General features: G+C 48.1%; 1 protein-coding gene across 7 annotated transcripts in view; it reads right to left on the bottom strand.

Annotated features, from left to right (window-relative positions):
• The window catches only part of SGMS1 (sphingomyelin synthase 1), a 262,858-nt gene that overhangs the window by 166,866 nt on the left and 80,598 nt on the right, over positions 1–15,394 (bottom strand). For 4 of the 7 annotated variants that reach the window (XM_044239513.1, XM_044239503.1, XM_044239509.1 and 1 more), the window contains 2 exons: positions 12,236–12,326; positions 10,519–10,566 (listed from right to left, as the gene is read on the bottom strand). The exons of 1 other annotated variant lie outside the window; for it this stretch is intronic. The gene's annotated coding sequence lies outside the window, so the exon portion shown is untranslated. The remainder of the gene's footprint in view (positions 1–10,518; positions 10,567–12,235; positions 12,327–15,394) is intronic. 2 more of the 7 variants (XM_044239504.1, XM_044239510.1) reach the window with 1 other exon arrangement.

Here is a 15,394-nt window from a genome sequence, read left to right as displayed (position 1 = left end):
CTGGGAGACAGCGCTTCGCAGCTCCGGATCTTCTCATTTCCAGTCTGGACCTTTCAGTTCCGGCGGCCGACATTTGCGAGTTATATTTAAATTGGACTAGGGGCTGTGGGGCTGAGAAGAGCCCTCCCCCCTCCCACCACACTGAACCTGATGGGACATTTTATAACTCACGGGGCAGGGGAGATCTCAGCACAGTTACGGCTGAGATGGAAAACAATGCAAGACCTTGTCTGCTCTGTTAATGACACTTTTTTTTTTTAAGATTTTATTCATTTATTTGAGAGAGAGAGACAGAGAAAATGCACGAGTGGGGGGGCAGAGGGAGAGGGAGAAGCAGACTCCCCACGGAGCAGGGAGCCTCACACAGGGCTCGATCCCAGGACCCTGAGATCATGACCTGAGCCGAAGGCAAATGCTTAACCAACTGAGCCACCGAGGCGCCCCATTAATGACACTTTTAATGGTGAAGGAGCCAGGAGAAGAGACAGAGTGACATTGGATTCATGTTCACATCATGACACGTGCCTCCGACTGCCGCCACTAAAGCTCGAACAAAAGCTCTTGTTTGAACCTCCATGTTTAACAAATAGTAGAGCACTCACCCCTGTGGGAATGGTTAGAGGCCAGAGTCCCGATGAGCCGTCCTGGACCACGGAGGACCCAGCACATCCTTATCCAAACACAGACAAGCAGCAGATGCAGCTGTCCTCGTGGGTGTCAAACCAAAGCTCATCGTTAATTATTTACTTTTGTTGTTGCTGCTGGTGTCATCTTAAAGTTAGATTTATTCAGACGTCATTTATGCAGGAACCCATCTTTTTTAGCGCACACCTTTCTGACTTTTGTCCAAACCATACAGACACGTAATCACCTCACCATCAAGATGCAGAACATTTCATTCATTCCAAAGAGCTCCCTATGCCTTTTGTAAGTGAAGCCTCGCCTGCCCGCTCATGACCACCCATTTGTCTTCTGACCTTGTCCTTCAGCCTCGGCCAGAACGCCACGAGACATGGGATCACACAGCACAGACCCTTGAGAGTCAAACAGGATGTGCCTTTCTGAGTTTGGCTTCTTTCACAAAACGGATAATACATGTGAGACTCATTCCAGGAACAGTGTGTGTCCCTGTCACAGCAGAGTCAGCATTCCGTCGAAAAACATCCCAGCTCGTGCGCCCATTACAAGCTGAAGGAGAATTCAGCGCTTCCCAGTTTGCGGCAGTCACAAAGGAAGCCTCCAGGTTTTCAGGTTATCCTTCCTCTCAGGCAGGTTCGTCAAGGCAGAACTGCCAGTTGACTTGGGGTACAGAAGCTTGACGTGGCCAGAAACCACCTTACTGCTCCCGAGAGAGCGGCCACGGCCACCTGTCCCGGGAGCCCGCCAGCCGCACAGACTTGTTAGTGCCTGGCTTTGTTTCTTTTGGTGTTTAACCATTCTCATGCGTAGGAAGCGGTGTTTCATTGTTTTTCACTTTTGACTTTTGAAATAATTTTAGACTCAAGATGCAGTTGCAAAAAGAGCAGGGTTCCCATGTGTCCCTCCTCAAGCCCCCCACCCAATCCTCCACAACCACAGCACAATTATCAACAGCAGGACCAGATGCCGACCCAAAGCCTTGAACCCAATGACAGGCCTTTCCCAGAGTCTACTCTGGGAAACTCAAACTCTCTACTCAAAACTAGTCTGCTCTACTAGTTTTGACATGTTCCTGGTTACTGTGTCGTCTTTTTTGTTTTGCACAGTTCTATAATACTTCATCACTTGTACAGATTTGTGCAACCACCACCACAACCAGGGCATCCATCTGCTCCTCCCAAGCACCTATTCTGGAAAAGACCTTTGTGGTTTTATAACCGTTACTGCTGCTGGAAGACTCTTTTTGCCCTCTCTCTTGACCAAATTAAACATCAGGTATCTATCCTCAGGCCCTGTGTGCAAACCACTGTTGACAAAGGAGTTCACTTTGCAGGCTGGGTGTCCATCCTATCCCTTCTGTATTCTACACCAAGCCCAGGGTGGGTGACAGGACACAAGGGTGAATGGGACAGCGCTATGTCCTCCCTTTAGAAGAACACAAACGCACCACGACCAACTGTGACCAGTACCAGCCACGAAGGAGAAGAGCACATGGAAAATTCAAACACAGTCTGGTTTGGACCAGACAGGTCCCTGGGTCCAGCCTCATGCACAGACTCGGTGTTTGAGGCCTCACTGTGGGAGCAGGAAATCTAGTACCAGAGCCACTGAGCACTGAGTATGCTACTATTTTTTTTTTTCTTATTCTAGAGAGAACAAGCGAGAACATGAGCAGGGGAATGGCAGAGGGAGAGGAGAGAGGGAATCCCAAGCAGACTCCATGCTGAGCACAGAGCCCAACATGCGGCTCGATCCCACGACCCTGAGGATCTTGACCCAAGCCGAAATCAAGAGTCACACATTTAATCAACAGAGTTACCCAGGTACCCCTACAGCCCACAAATTCTTAAAGCAGAATCCAAACAAGCCTGCAAAGCTCGGGACAGCTGATCTGAGGTCCAAAGCCTGGCCCAAAAGATACAAAATTGACAACTGCCCATGGGATGTCACCTGATAGACACCTATGGCCTCCAAAACTCCCTTCCAACCACCTGCCACACTGGGTCAAATTCCGCCAACAGAGACCTTTAGTTACAGAGGAATGCGCAGCTTAGGCCAGGCGCAGTGGAATCCCACTGGAAAGCTGGGACACAGGAACCCCTCGGGGCTTCTGGCTGGCTGCTGGCAGTTGGCTTTCCTCTGACGGGAGGGGCTCACACCCACACGGCCTCCAGGGCAGAGGGGCTCCATCCCCGCTACCTGCTAATGTTCTCCCTTCAGCCTACACACACCTTTACGGGTGGTGATCTCTACTGCTGGGTCCCGTGTGCTCTCCCCGCTTCTGTACCAACAGCCCCAACGCTCTAACTCACCTCCACATCCCCTGGTGTCCGTCAGGAAATGTTTCGTGACCGTGTAAGGTGCAGCTCCGTGCACAGCACATGTGCTCGGGGTGGGGCGGGGTGGCACGAGGGAGTGCACCGAGACCGACGGGTCTCAACAGGAAAGACCACTCAGAGCCCCAAGACAGCAGGTCCATTTCAAGACTCAGTGCACGACGGAGCCAAAGCAAAGAGCAGGACGCCCGCGGATCTAGGGGGCGGGGACGGGGCAGAGTAGCTGAAACGAGGGGGTGAGAAACAAGACTTGCCCATCGTGATGGAGCTGGGGACTGGGCCGGTCTGGGACCTGCTGGGAAACCAGCAGCTGCCCTCGAGGCGGAGAAGAGGAAGGGAAAGGCTAGGCTCCACCTGCGTGACTTCACGTCTAGGGACTTCTGACCGGGAGTTCACATGGAGGTGAGCCTTACAGCAGGTGCTGTGGACGTCAGCTACGACACCGGTAAGAAAGGAGACACGGAATAGCTCGCTCGCTGCAAATTCTGCCTCTTTCCAGAAAGACCCTATGCTTGCCTAAACCATCACATACTGTCTCCTGAACACCCCAGGAGCTGCCTGTGCAGGCAGCAAGGAGCAGGGTGTGAGGGCCTCCGAGGGCCAGCTACCAGGGCAGCCCAGAGGCCCACTGAAGAGCTAGGGAGACAGGTAAGACCCTGTTGGCCCTGAACTAGCCGGGCCCCTTACACATAGGATGCATTCACATTTAGTGATGAATGCAGGAACTCCCACATCGAAACGCTATTTCTTTTGCAATCTTCATTGTATTGCAATTATTTGGAAGTACCAGAAAATTCTCCCGGTCCATACTTTCAAAACCACTAACTGTTGCAATGAATCACTACATGGCTTGTAACCATGGCCTTCTCTTAGCTAGCATCTTGACCCCTGCTGCCCATCGGCAGACCGGGGGGACAGCGGTCGTGACCGTAAGCCCCTGAAGAGGACAGGGGAAGGCACGGGAGTAAGACACACTCTCCCCTCCTGGAAGACCCGGCAAATCTCAGGGAGAGCTGGGGCCCAGTGGAGAACCACTAGGTAATCATGACCCGAAAGATATTCAAGAGCTATTGGGGTCACCCTTCCACTGGTTTCACTTACAATTTCTCTATCGTGCCCGTACACGGGTAACCAAAGCAACCGTGACAAGGCTGGGACCCCAAGTCATCCCAGGTGAGGTGCTAAGGACTGGCAGGTTCCACCCAAGGGCTTTCAGTCTCGTTCTCACCCCGGATTCCACCAAGACAAATAGCAAAGCAAGGAAAACCGCTCTTCTCAGCTCCAGCTCAGAAAGCTCACCAGACACCAGTGAGACCCTCTGGCCCCCACAACACCCACCCCAGTGGGGCTCCCGGACAAGGACACCTTCCCAGGACACATGCACCAGGCTCTCAAATTACCGCCCGTGCTTCTTCTCTGTGCCCTCTACCCCACACCAAAGCTCCCCCTCCCGGTCCGCTCGTCTGCCCAACGGACAATCTGAGGCGTCAAAGACACGAAGCTGCCCCCACCCCAGGGGTCTGGGATCGTGGTTCAAGACCACACACTAAGATGTAAAAGAATCTCCCAAGCTCTCACGTGCCCAAAACGTATCACAGTAATTGACTTAAAGAGGAGGACAGTGCTGAGAATTCATCAAACACGGTCATCAATTAGTGGGCTAGATACCGAGCCTTGTATCAAGCTCAAAATTAAGCCACTTAAGCTCCAACTGTTTTCATCTTTTAATAAGCTTTTGAGCACCAATATTCCTAACTGCTCTTTCACATCAGAAACTGGAACTGGGTTATCCCTCAGCCAAGAATGTTGCCAGGGATCAGTAGGAACTGTTTACAGAACAACCCAGAGGAAATGTCACGCCCCTGTGTTTCCAAACCCATGAAGAAGAACTGTGAATCAACGCTAGTCTGAATCTCGTTTCAATTCCGCATTTCCTCCTACCCAAGGAAAGGAAGCATATTGTTGAGTTCAAAAGACCCAAACAAGATATCAAAAAGCTGCCTGTGAGCACCAAACAAAAGATGTCTTATGTAACCTATCTACAAATGCTAAAAATGCAATTTGCGGCAATTATGCCTCTGCCTACGTACCATTGTGCCCTGTCGTAGCTATTTCTAAAGGATGCAGTCGAAGCGAAATGCCCATCTTTCCTGGCAAGGAGAAGGGAAACCAACATTGTGGTGATTACCTACCTACTATGTGCATCAAAATCTGATATAATAAGAATTCAAGAATCCCAAATATGCCTTTATATCCATTCTCCCTTTCTTTCTTAGTAACAGAACCCCCACTTTTGTAACTGGCATCCAGCATGAGAACATTGTTCCCAGCATCCTCTGCAGCTAGGTGCGGTCATGGGGCACCTGCCTAGCCCGGAAGTTCCGAAAGTAGATCTGGGGACCCCTGGGAGACCCCACACCCCTTTGAGGCAATCCATGGAACCAAAATTTTTTTTAAAGAATGAATCTTCTTTTTTTAAAGATTTCATTTATTTATTTGACAGAGAGAGACACAGAGAGAGAGGGAACACAAGCGGGGGAGGGGGAGAGGGAGAAGCAGGCTCCCCGCTGAGCAGAGAGCCTGATGTGGGGCTCGATCCCAGAACCCTGGGACCATGACCTGAGCCAAAGGCAGACGCTTAATGACTGAGCCACCCAGGTGCCCCAAGCCAAAACTATTTTAATAATAACACTAAGATCTGACCTGCCTCTTACTCTCGTGGGCATACAGGAAAGTGTTTAGAGGCTACGTGACATCTGAGGCCACAAGAGACTGAAGACAGGAGCTGATGTGAGCGTCCATCTCCTATTAAGGCTGAATTAAAGAAATCTACAAAACGTAAAGCAGTGCTAGTCTTATCACTACTAGTTAGGAAATTTTATTTTCCCCAAAAAAGTAATTTATGCTAACCTAATGGTTTGTTATTTTTAAATGAATTATTTTTTAATTTAAATTTAACTGAATTTTATGGTGGCTTAAAATAATGCAGATTATTTTGTAGCTCTGGAGGTCAGAAATCTAAAAACGAGTCCTATGGGGCCAGAATGAAGGTGTCCGTAGGGCTGAGCTCCTCCCAGAGCTCCGGGGGGAAACATACCACTGGCCACTCCCAGAGGCTGCCTGGGCTCCTTGGCTGCACACGCACCACTGTTCTAGCAATGGCAAGACCTCAACCTCTGTTTCCGCCCTCCTGCCTCCCCTTACAGGGATCCTGGTGGTCATGTGGTTACGCAGATCATTCCAGATTCTCTCCTCATCTCAAGATCCTTAGCTGAATTCTGCACCTCTGCAGCCTCTTGCCATGTAAGGTAATACACACACAGGCTCTGAGCTTCAGGATAGGGAACACCCTCGGGGGAGATTTTCCCACCAACCATAAATGCAAGATAGAACCCACCTAAGCAAAGCTCTTTGGGGTCCTCAATGGTTTTTAAGAGTATAAAGGGCTTCTTAAGAACAAAACACAGGAGAACTACTGCTCTAGCACCTGAACTGATTCAGGTAGCTGTTAGGCGGGAAAATTAAATCCAGAAGAAACTAAGCAATTAACCAAAGTCCTACAGACTTCAAACAGAACTTCAGCTTGAACCCAGGCTCTCTGGCAACCAATGAACCTAGTATGATTCCCTCCACACCACGCTGCCAACCCCGGACACCCAGACTGGGAAAAAGGCAAATCAGAATCGTCTGTGGCCTTTCTGTAGGCATCCAATAAAGGATGTGACAACAAGTGTTCAGATGTGAATTTGCTGAACAAGAGAGAGGTCAAGTTAGAGAAGAAGGTGCGAAAAATAAGCCCGCTTTTCGAAACCTTATTTAGAAATAGACAAGTTCATTACCTCATGTGGGAATGGAGGAAAATGTTACAAATGGCCAAGTGTCCCCGTGCTGAGTCAGAGAGAGGAGACGCCAACCACTGGTGGTCTAGACAAGCCAGATTAGGACCACGGTCATGAGACACGGGGCGCAGGGCACATACTGCAAAGCACTGCTCCAGGCCACGCGACGGAGATGGTGAGCAGACTCATCTTGGCAGTGACTGTCGAGGCCCACCCTTCACACCCTTCCTGAGAAGGACATGTGAGAGAGCGCGTTCCTGGGCTGTCTCTCTGCATCCTCTGATCAGACCAAAGTCCAGACTTCGCCACAAGAAACCATATTCAGGCGAACTGTTAGAATCATGCTAACGATCCAAATCTCGGCCTTCCCAAGGACACATGTTCAGTGTAAAAGAGGAGAATGGGGAAGTCCAAAAGGCCAGTGGCCGATCCACCCAATCACTCCCCAGGGCCCAGGAAGATGGGGGACGGGGATTGCTTCCTCAGGAAGCTTCCCCAGCTCTTCTGCATCTCCTGCCTGGCTCTCTGGTAGAAGCTTCTGGAGTGCTCAGCTAACCACAACCTTTCCTAGTGCCTGAACTGACAAGCCAACAATGACCCAAAACGTGAGGACAGAGACTAAGTCACTGCATCCAAGGGAGGAAAAGCCACTAATCATCTGATGCCTTTGGTGTCCAAGGGAAAGTACTGAGCCGGTAGGCACAGGCTGTCCTTCAGAGAATGTCTGGCCACGGAGCTCAGTGCCTCCCGGGAACGATTCCGGGGTCTGCCTTTTCATGACTACACTGCTATTACAAAAATCCTCCCTGTAACTTCCATCCCCAAGCTGTAACCTACATGCACCTATCAGAGTGTGACTGCCCAAGGTGATTATTCTGCTGCAGAATGAATTTTAAAACTATGAAATCAGCAACCTCGGTTGGCATCCATTTTGAAACAAAACGTTTTCCTGCGCCGATGCCCAAGGCAACTTGAAATGTTACCAATCAAAGACTTCATGCTCTTTTCTGTGCCTATTAAAGGGATATGCAAAAGTAAAGACAAGGGGGGGTGTGGAGACAATGCTTCTAATCCACAGCAGTAAACACCTGTTTTCTACACGTCGCATGAGGAAGAAAGGCATCCACAGGGAGATCCACCACTGAATCTTCTATACCTGGGATACTGGATAAAAAGAAAAATGACGGGGCACCTGGATGGCTCAGTGGGTTAGGCCTCAGGGTCCTGGGATCGAGCCCCGCACTGGGCTCTCTGCTCAGCACAGGGCCTGCTTCTCCCTCTCTCTCTGCCTGCCTCTCTGTCTACTTGTGATCTCTGTCTGTCAAATAAATAAATAAAATCTTTAAAAAAAAAAAATGACCCACTAACAGGAAACAGACTGGGCAGCGGGAGAAAGGAGTACTGAATAAAAACTCTGTGCTTTTGAGTTTTTCCAGAAGTTGAGATTTGAATTTCCAAGGAAGTGAATATCAGTAGATGAACTAGTATTAGTATATTAGTAGATTAACGAGGACTAAAAAAACAAAAACAAAAACAAACAAAAAAAAAACCACCAACCAGGCAAAAGTTTAAGGCTATGAATATGTGATGTGAGTATCAAGACAGTTTAGGAAGCTCTCAAGGAGATGGCTACTGCAGTATTTCCTGGCCGTAGGTAAAGTAATGTACCAGATAAAGAGCTGAAGAAAACTGATAAAGGGCACATACAGAAAATTGACTGTGAAGTCAGTTCAGTGCTTGGGTACCACTAATTTAGAAATTATGGTGGACTGGGTATTTGCAGAGCCCATCTGCTATGCTAGAATTAGATTCTGGATAAATTAATTTTAGGAGGGCACCTGGGTGGCTCAGTTGGTTAAGCACCTGCCTTTGGCTCATGATCTCAGGGTTCTGGGATTGAGTCTCACATTGGGCTCCCTGCTCAGCGGGGAGCCTGCTTCTCTGTCTGCCCCTCCCCCAAAGCTTGCGTGCACGCACCCTCTCTCACTCTGTCAAATAAATAAATAAATAAAATCTTTTAAAAAATTAATCTGAGGAATACTTTTCATACATTGGCTAACTTCAGACAAAGAAATAAACACAAGGAAAACATGGCAGGGATGGCACACTGAAATCTGAGCGAAGAAGAGAGCGGGAGTTGCCATGGAGGTGGGGTGAATACAGCAATGGGATGGGGCATCTGGAACCCCCCATTTTAGGCAGGGAGGGAGAACTCAACCAAAAACCAGGATTCCCAAAGGAAACGAATGTGGTGCTGGTTCTGTAGCACCTTCCTGGCTCTGAGGACAAACCCACATATATTTCAATAAGACCTCAGAATTCTGACATAAAATTATCAAACAAATATGAGCACATTACCAATACTCACCATGGATACAAGAAAACAAGCCACAAACACAGATATACACCACCAAAGATTTCAGATATCGGCATTATCCAATACAGAATATGAAACAACTCTGTTTGGTGTTGCATACAGACATGAAAGATGGACGAGGAAAAAATGAGCAAGCAAAAAAGAGACCATTAAATATATTCAGGCAGGGGCACCTGGGTGGCTAAGTCGTTGGGCATCTGCCTTTGGCTCAGGTCATGATCCTAGGGGCCTGGAATCGAACCCCGCATTGGGCTCCCTGCTCAGTGGGCAGCCTGATACTCCCTCCCCCACTCCCTCTGCTTGTGTTCCCTCTCTCGCTGTGTCTCTCTGCTTGTACTCCCTCCCCCACTCCCTCTGCTTGTGTTCCCTCTCTCGCTGTGTCTCTCTCTGTCAAATAAATAAAATCTTTATATATATATATATTCATTCAGGCAGACCTGAGGCAGAAATCGAGCTTTTCAAAATGAAGAATTAGGGGCACCTCGGTGGTTCAGTCAGCTAAGTGCCTGACTCCAGCTCAGGTCATGATCCCAAGATCCTGGGAGGGAGCCCCATGTCAGGCTCTCTGCTCAGTGGGGAGTCTGCTTCTCCCTCTGCCTCTATTTGTGCTCCCTCTCTCTCAAATAAATAAATTAAATATTTGTTAAAATACTAAGAAACATTTTCATTGAAATTAAAAACTCAAAGGATGGGTTAAAAAAATTCAACACTACTGAAGAGAAAATTATCGAACTGGAAGCTAAATCTTAAGAAATTACCTAGAATCAAACAGAAAAAAAGGACAGGGAAGAAAATACCAATTACAAATTAAAAGACATGGAGAAGTAAAAAAGAAGCTCTAACATCTGCTTAGCAAAACCAGAAGGAGCAAATCGAGTGAGCGGGAGAGTGACAGTGTTCAGAGCACCAAGGGCTGGGAAATTTTGAGAGCCAATGAATGAATGGCATGAATCTACAGATATATGACACATAAGAAATACAAACACATAACAATACAGGATAAAACGCAAAAAGCCGCACAGAGATCTCAAAATAAACCAAATCATTTACCAAAGAATGACCAAAGAAAGACCTAACAGTGGATTTCCCAAGAGCAAGAACAAAAGCCGCAGGACAATGAGTGGTATGTCCACAATGCCAGCAGGCAGCGATAATCTGCTAAGAACTGGAACAGTAACACAAACACACATTCTCATAAACCAACATCAAGAGAAACTACTGCCCAATGATTCTGAGGGAAGACAATTCTGAAGGAGGCAGATGAAAGGTACAGGACGGAAGAAGGGAAAAGACACAAGATATGGTGAACGTATGAAGTTAAACATACCATCTCTAAAGGGTGACCATAGTCCGACGTGTCCGGCAAAACATGGAACTGAAATAGAGAAAGTAAGGCATGAGAACAGAGACGCTCTTCACTAGGTGTCCTACAAGTTTCGTACTGTTCTCAGAGGGGAGGGTAAGACCTTAGCTATGGACTGAGTTCAAAACTGTGAAGCAGGCACAGTGTACTTTTCAGGGCAAGCACAGAAGAACAGAAGAAGAATGCATTCTAAACCCACTGGGGAAAAAAACACTGACTGAGAACACAAATCAAAAACTTCAGTCAATTTAAAAAAAAAAAAAAAGATTAGCAAAGAAAATGAACCAAACACATATAGTTAAGAGAATATTAGACTATATTTCAAAAACCAAACCCCCCATCAAAAAAAGAAACAAAGAAAAGCACATTAGCCATACAATAAAAGACTGCAAGCTCTGCCTACATGAGAATCACAACTCTGTTCTCCAAAGGACACTAAAAAGAAACATGCTCAATCCCACTATTAATCAAGAAAATGGAAATTAAAACCAGAGTGGTATACTATCTTATAGCCATTAGACTGGCAACAAAATACCCAATTTTGGAAGGAAGTGAAGCAACAGATAAAAGGTGATGCATTTTTTTTTTAAGATTTTATTCATTTCTTTTTGTGAGAAGAGTGAGTGAGCACGAGCCGGAGGAGGAAGGCGGAAGGAGAGGGAGAAGCAGACCACCCGATGGGCAGAACCCTGGGAGCCTGATAAAGGGCTCGATCCCAGGACCCTGAAATCATGACTCGAGCCCAAGGCAGACACTAAAGTGCCCATGACAGATTTTTACAAGAAGGATTTTATTAAACTAGAAAAAATAATTTACTACCATCACATGCAACAGGTGAATCTGAACGACACAACTGAGTGCCCTGGGGAAGGCCACGCGCAGTCGAGCGCTCTTCTCCGGCCGGAAAAGAAGCAACGGAAGCAATATCCCGTCTGCGTGTGTACACAGAGAAGGGAACCGTGTGCCAGGATGGAAAGCAGCCACCATCACGAAGAACGCAGTCCCACGCAGGGGATTTTCACTCTTGGTCAAGACTGTTTCTGAACACGAGCAACGGCGAGCTGACCTGGTTCTGGAGTAAACCCTTCCAGACACTGCAGGTGGGCGTACCCAGTGATACAGCCCCAGGCGGTCCCAGTGTGGAGACACTATCTTCCCGGAGAGAGAGCCTCCATCACAACCGATTCCACAGTCAAGGAAAAGTCCTGGCCCCAAATGGCTCCCTAAGTCCCTGGGCCCTGGAACCTTCCCTCATAATTTCTTCTACAGACAATTAAATTACTATGTGGAGTTTTCACTAAAGGTGAAAACGGTGTAGACTCAAGCAGAGATTTTCCTGAATCTGGATGGCTCTTTTTCCTGATAAACGTGCTTGTTAATTACGTGGCTTGAGAGCTCACGACGTCCTTCCCGTCCTCTCCAGCGACTCTGGCAGAAGCTACCCCCTGGGCCCTTCATTTCCCACACATCTACACTCTGGCTGGTATTGCCTTCCCAGTCCAATCCTGTCTCCTTCCCTCCCCAAACCAGACTTGGCCTTCCCTGGCTGATGTGGAGCGGGGAGGGGGGCCCTCCGTGATCAGGGCCTCACGTACACTCTCAGAACAAAGCAGGAGCGACTCTGGGGACCTTCGGACCCATGACAGGTCTGCAAACGGATAAAAGGCAGAGTATGACTTACGTGTTGTCTTTCGTACGCCCTCTGCTACGCTCCTACTTCACTGCCCTCGAAATTCAGAAGATCTACCGTTCTTCCGTCACTAGGGCTTTGCCTGGAATAGTAAGGGCAGGAAATGAGAAAGGAGGCAACCGGAAGGAACCCCAGGGTCCACTGGGGAAAGAAACTCTCTTGCGCGACATTCTTGACATTTAAAAGGGAAAAGGGCCACCAGAAGTAAGGAAAATCTCCACCATCCTCTGGTCTAAGCCATTTTTCATCTTTAACCAAAACTATTAATAGTAATTTAATGTTTTTAGAAGAAAAACTTTGAAATTTCTTCGTTATTTACAAAGACCTTTCACATGCTTTTTTTTTTTTTTTTTTTTTTTAATTTGAGCCATAAGATTTTTGAAATTTTTGAGTAGGCTAGTACTATTTTAAAGGCAGCAGCTGACGTTCCCAAAGGTTAGGGAACTTTCCCACGACCGCTCCTCCAGCGACTATCAGAGAGGAAAAGAACCACGTCTGTGACTCTAGTTCCAACCTTATTCCACAACACCAAATCCTAACGGGATGGTTTCAGGCTGAAAAGCTGTACTATCATTGGATGTACTTCCTCACCCAACACATGGAGAAAGGGCTTTGCCTGTGGAGTGACAGAGCGACGGTCATAGGATTAAATGTTCATTAACCACAGACAACTCAGAAGGTACAGCACCCACACCAGGATAGTTAAGAAATTCACAGATCTCGTCCACATACCCTCCTTTTTTCTTTAAGTCACAGTTATTTTTTTTTAACATTTCATCAATTATATTCTCACCAGAAAACGTCACCTTATTATAGTTATGGCAATTGTTGCAGACCCTTTAAGAGGTTATGGAAAGCCTTCTTCCTATAAAACGCAGATGATATTCCTGTGACTCCATAGCAAAATTACTTTATTAATCTAACCAGTCCTAAGTGACTCTGTTTCAGACTCAGTGCTAGATGACAGAGATGCCAAGTTATGAGAGGCCCACCCTTCAACGGATGGGGTGAGGGGGTAGTTCTGGCAAAGGTGAGGCTCTTCTTTCTTGTAGTCTGGAAACATAGTTCCTGAGACATGACCAAAGCACCAGCCGCCTTTTATTTCTTCAGGCTCTGCTCTTACTGTATACACCACGCTGGCCCCCCAGGGTCTGGACCTCAGCCGGGAAGGTGCTCACACAGAGACGGGGGCCCATGGGGGTCCTCCCTCCTCTGAGGGACCGCGGAGCTGGCTGCCACGGTCCAGTTCCCCCACAGGAGGGCAAGCCCAGCACCCGTGGCACGTCTTTCCCTCTTCGTGCTCTCAGCACTCCGTGTTGCTTCCGGGACACAGGCTGAAGGATCAGGTCAGGAGCATACAGTGAAGGCTCTTCATTTAAGCGTTTCTAACAGCATTTCTTGGAAGTATATGTGTGTGCTTTCCCTGCAACAACTCCCTTCGTGGCGGGAGACAGGATCCCTAAGCAGTCCAGCAAATTCTGAACAAAGTGCCGGGGAAATGGCTCTATCCCTTCCAGGAGGCTGACCGTCCCTTCGGATGCCAACTAGCTGTCACTCCGACATGAACTACACTGACATCAGGGGCCTAACAAGCCACGACAGACTGCCAGAGAAAGAAAACTTAGTTGTTAACTCTTCCTTGTTCTTCTCTAGGTGCGTGTACTTAGCGGCGAGGAAAAGAGTCCTCTCAACAGATACCATTCCTTCCTACTTCTAACCACTGATGAGAAAATGAGGAGAAAAGCAGTCAAAAAAGGAGCTCCTGGGTGGCTCAGTCAGTTAGGCATCTGCCTTCGGCTCAGGTCATGATCCCGGGGTCCTGGGATCGAGGCCCACATCAGGCTCCCTGGTAGGCAGGGAGTCTGCTTCTCCCTCTCCCTCTGTCCCTCCCCTGCTTGTGCTCTCTCTCGCTATGTCTCTCTCAAATAAATAAATAAAACCTTTTTAAAAAAAAAATGGCCAAAAGACAAAAGAAAAAAAAGGAAAGAAAGAAACAACCCTGCAACCCCAGACACAAAGCTAATCAAAAGGAAACAATCAAAATTGTCAGACAAGAGTGGTATTTTCATGCCATAGTGGAGATCAGAGGAAACTGGAGAATGGGCCTTCCCCGGCACAGGCCAGAAGGTCCGTGCCCAAGGCGTACGCACGTGCACACTGCACTCGCCACACTGTGCCCGGCGGGAATGTGGCCCGCCCTCTTTCTACTTCTTAAGCAGACTTTCTCCTTACCAGAAATCCACACCACAGCCTGCCTAATCCAGTTTCTCAAAAGGAGCATGCCTACCAAAGCATGGGGGGTCCACCGGGCACCCTCGGGCTCCACCTCGGGCAGTGAAGAACGTGCAGGTGAACCTCGCTACGCCTGTCAACACAGTCTGCACCTGTCCTCTTGCCCCGCTCTGTCCAGACAGACAGATCTGTCCCATCAGTGCTCTCAGATCATAATTCCACCTCCTTGGGTAAGCAGGTGCCTGGCTCCTGATCAATCCAACCATCTGCCCCCCAACTTCCCAGGAGCCTCCACGATCTGCCCGCCACCTAGCTTTGCACACCAGGTCCCAACCCTGTCCACCCATCACAGTGAATGCCCCAAAGCCATCACCCTTCACGAGACACCCTGCCCTTCCTTTCTTCTCTTGACTAACTCATGGAGGCTTGATGACCTTGGGGAATTTTTCATGATCCCCATTCAAAGCTGGATAAGTACCTCAAACTTCCTATTCTCATGGCACCTTTGCTTTTATTTATTTTTTTTTTAAAGATTTTATTTATTTATTTATTTGAGAGAGACAGAGAGACAGCACAAACTGGGGGAGCAGCAGAGGAAGAGGGAGAAGCAGACTCCCCCCTGAGCAGAGAGCTTGATGTGGGGCTCAATTCCAGGACACCAGGACTGTGACTTGAGCCAAAGGCAAACACTTAACCACCTGAGCCACCCAGGTGCCCCCTGTGCTCACTTTTTTTTTTCCTTCATCTTTATTTTTTTATTTTTTAATAAACTTATAATGTATTTTTATCCCCAGGGGTACAGGTCTGTGAATCGCCAGGTTTACACACTTCACAGCACTCACCATAGCACATACCCTCCCCAATGCCCATAACCCCACCCCCCTTCTCCCAACCCCCCTCCCCAGGGCCACCCTCAGT

Source organism: Neovison vison, chromosome 2 (assembly GCF_020171115.1).
Source record: "Neovison vison isolate M4711 chromosome 2, ASM_NN_V1, whole genome shotgun sequence".
Lineage (NCBI taxonomy): Eukaryota > Metazoa > Chordata > Mammalia > Carnivora > Mustelidae > Neogale > Neogale vison.
This window is presented reverse-complemented; position numbering and strand designations above follow the sequence as displayed.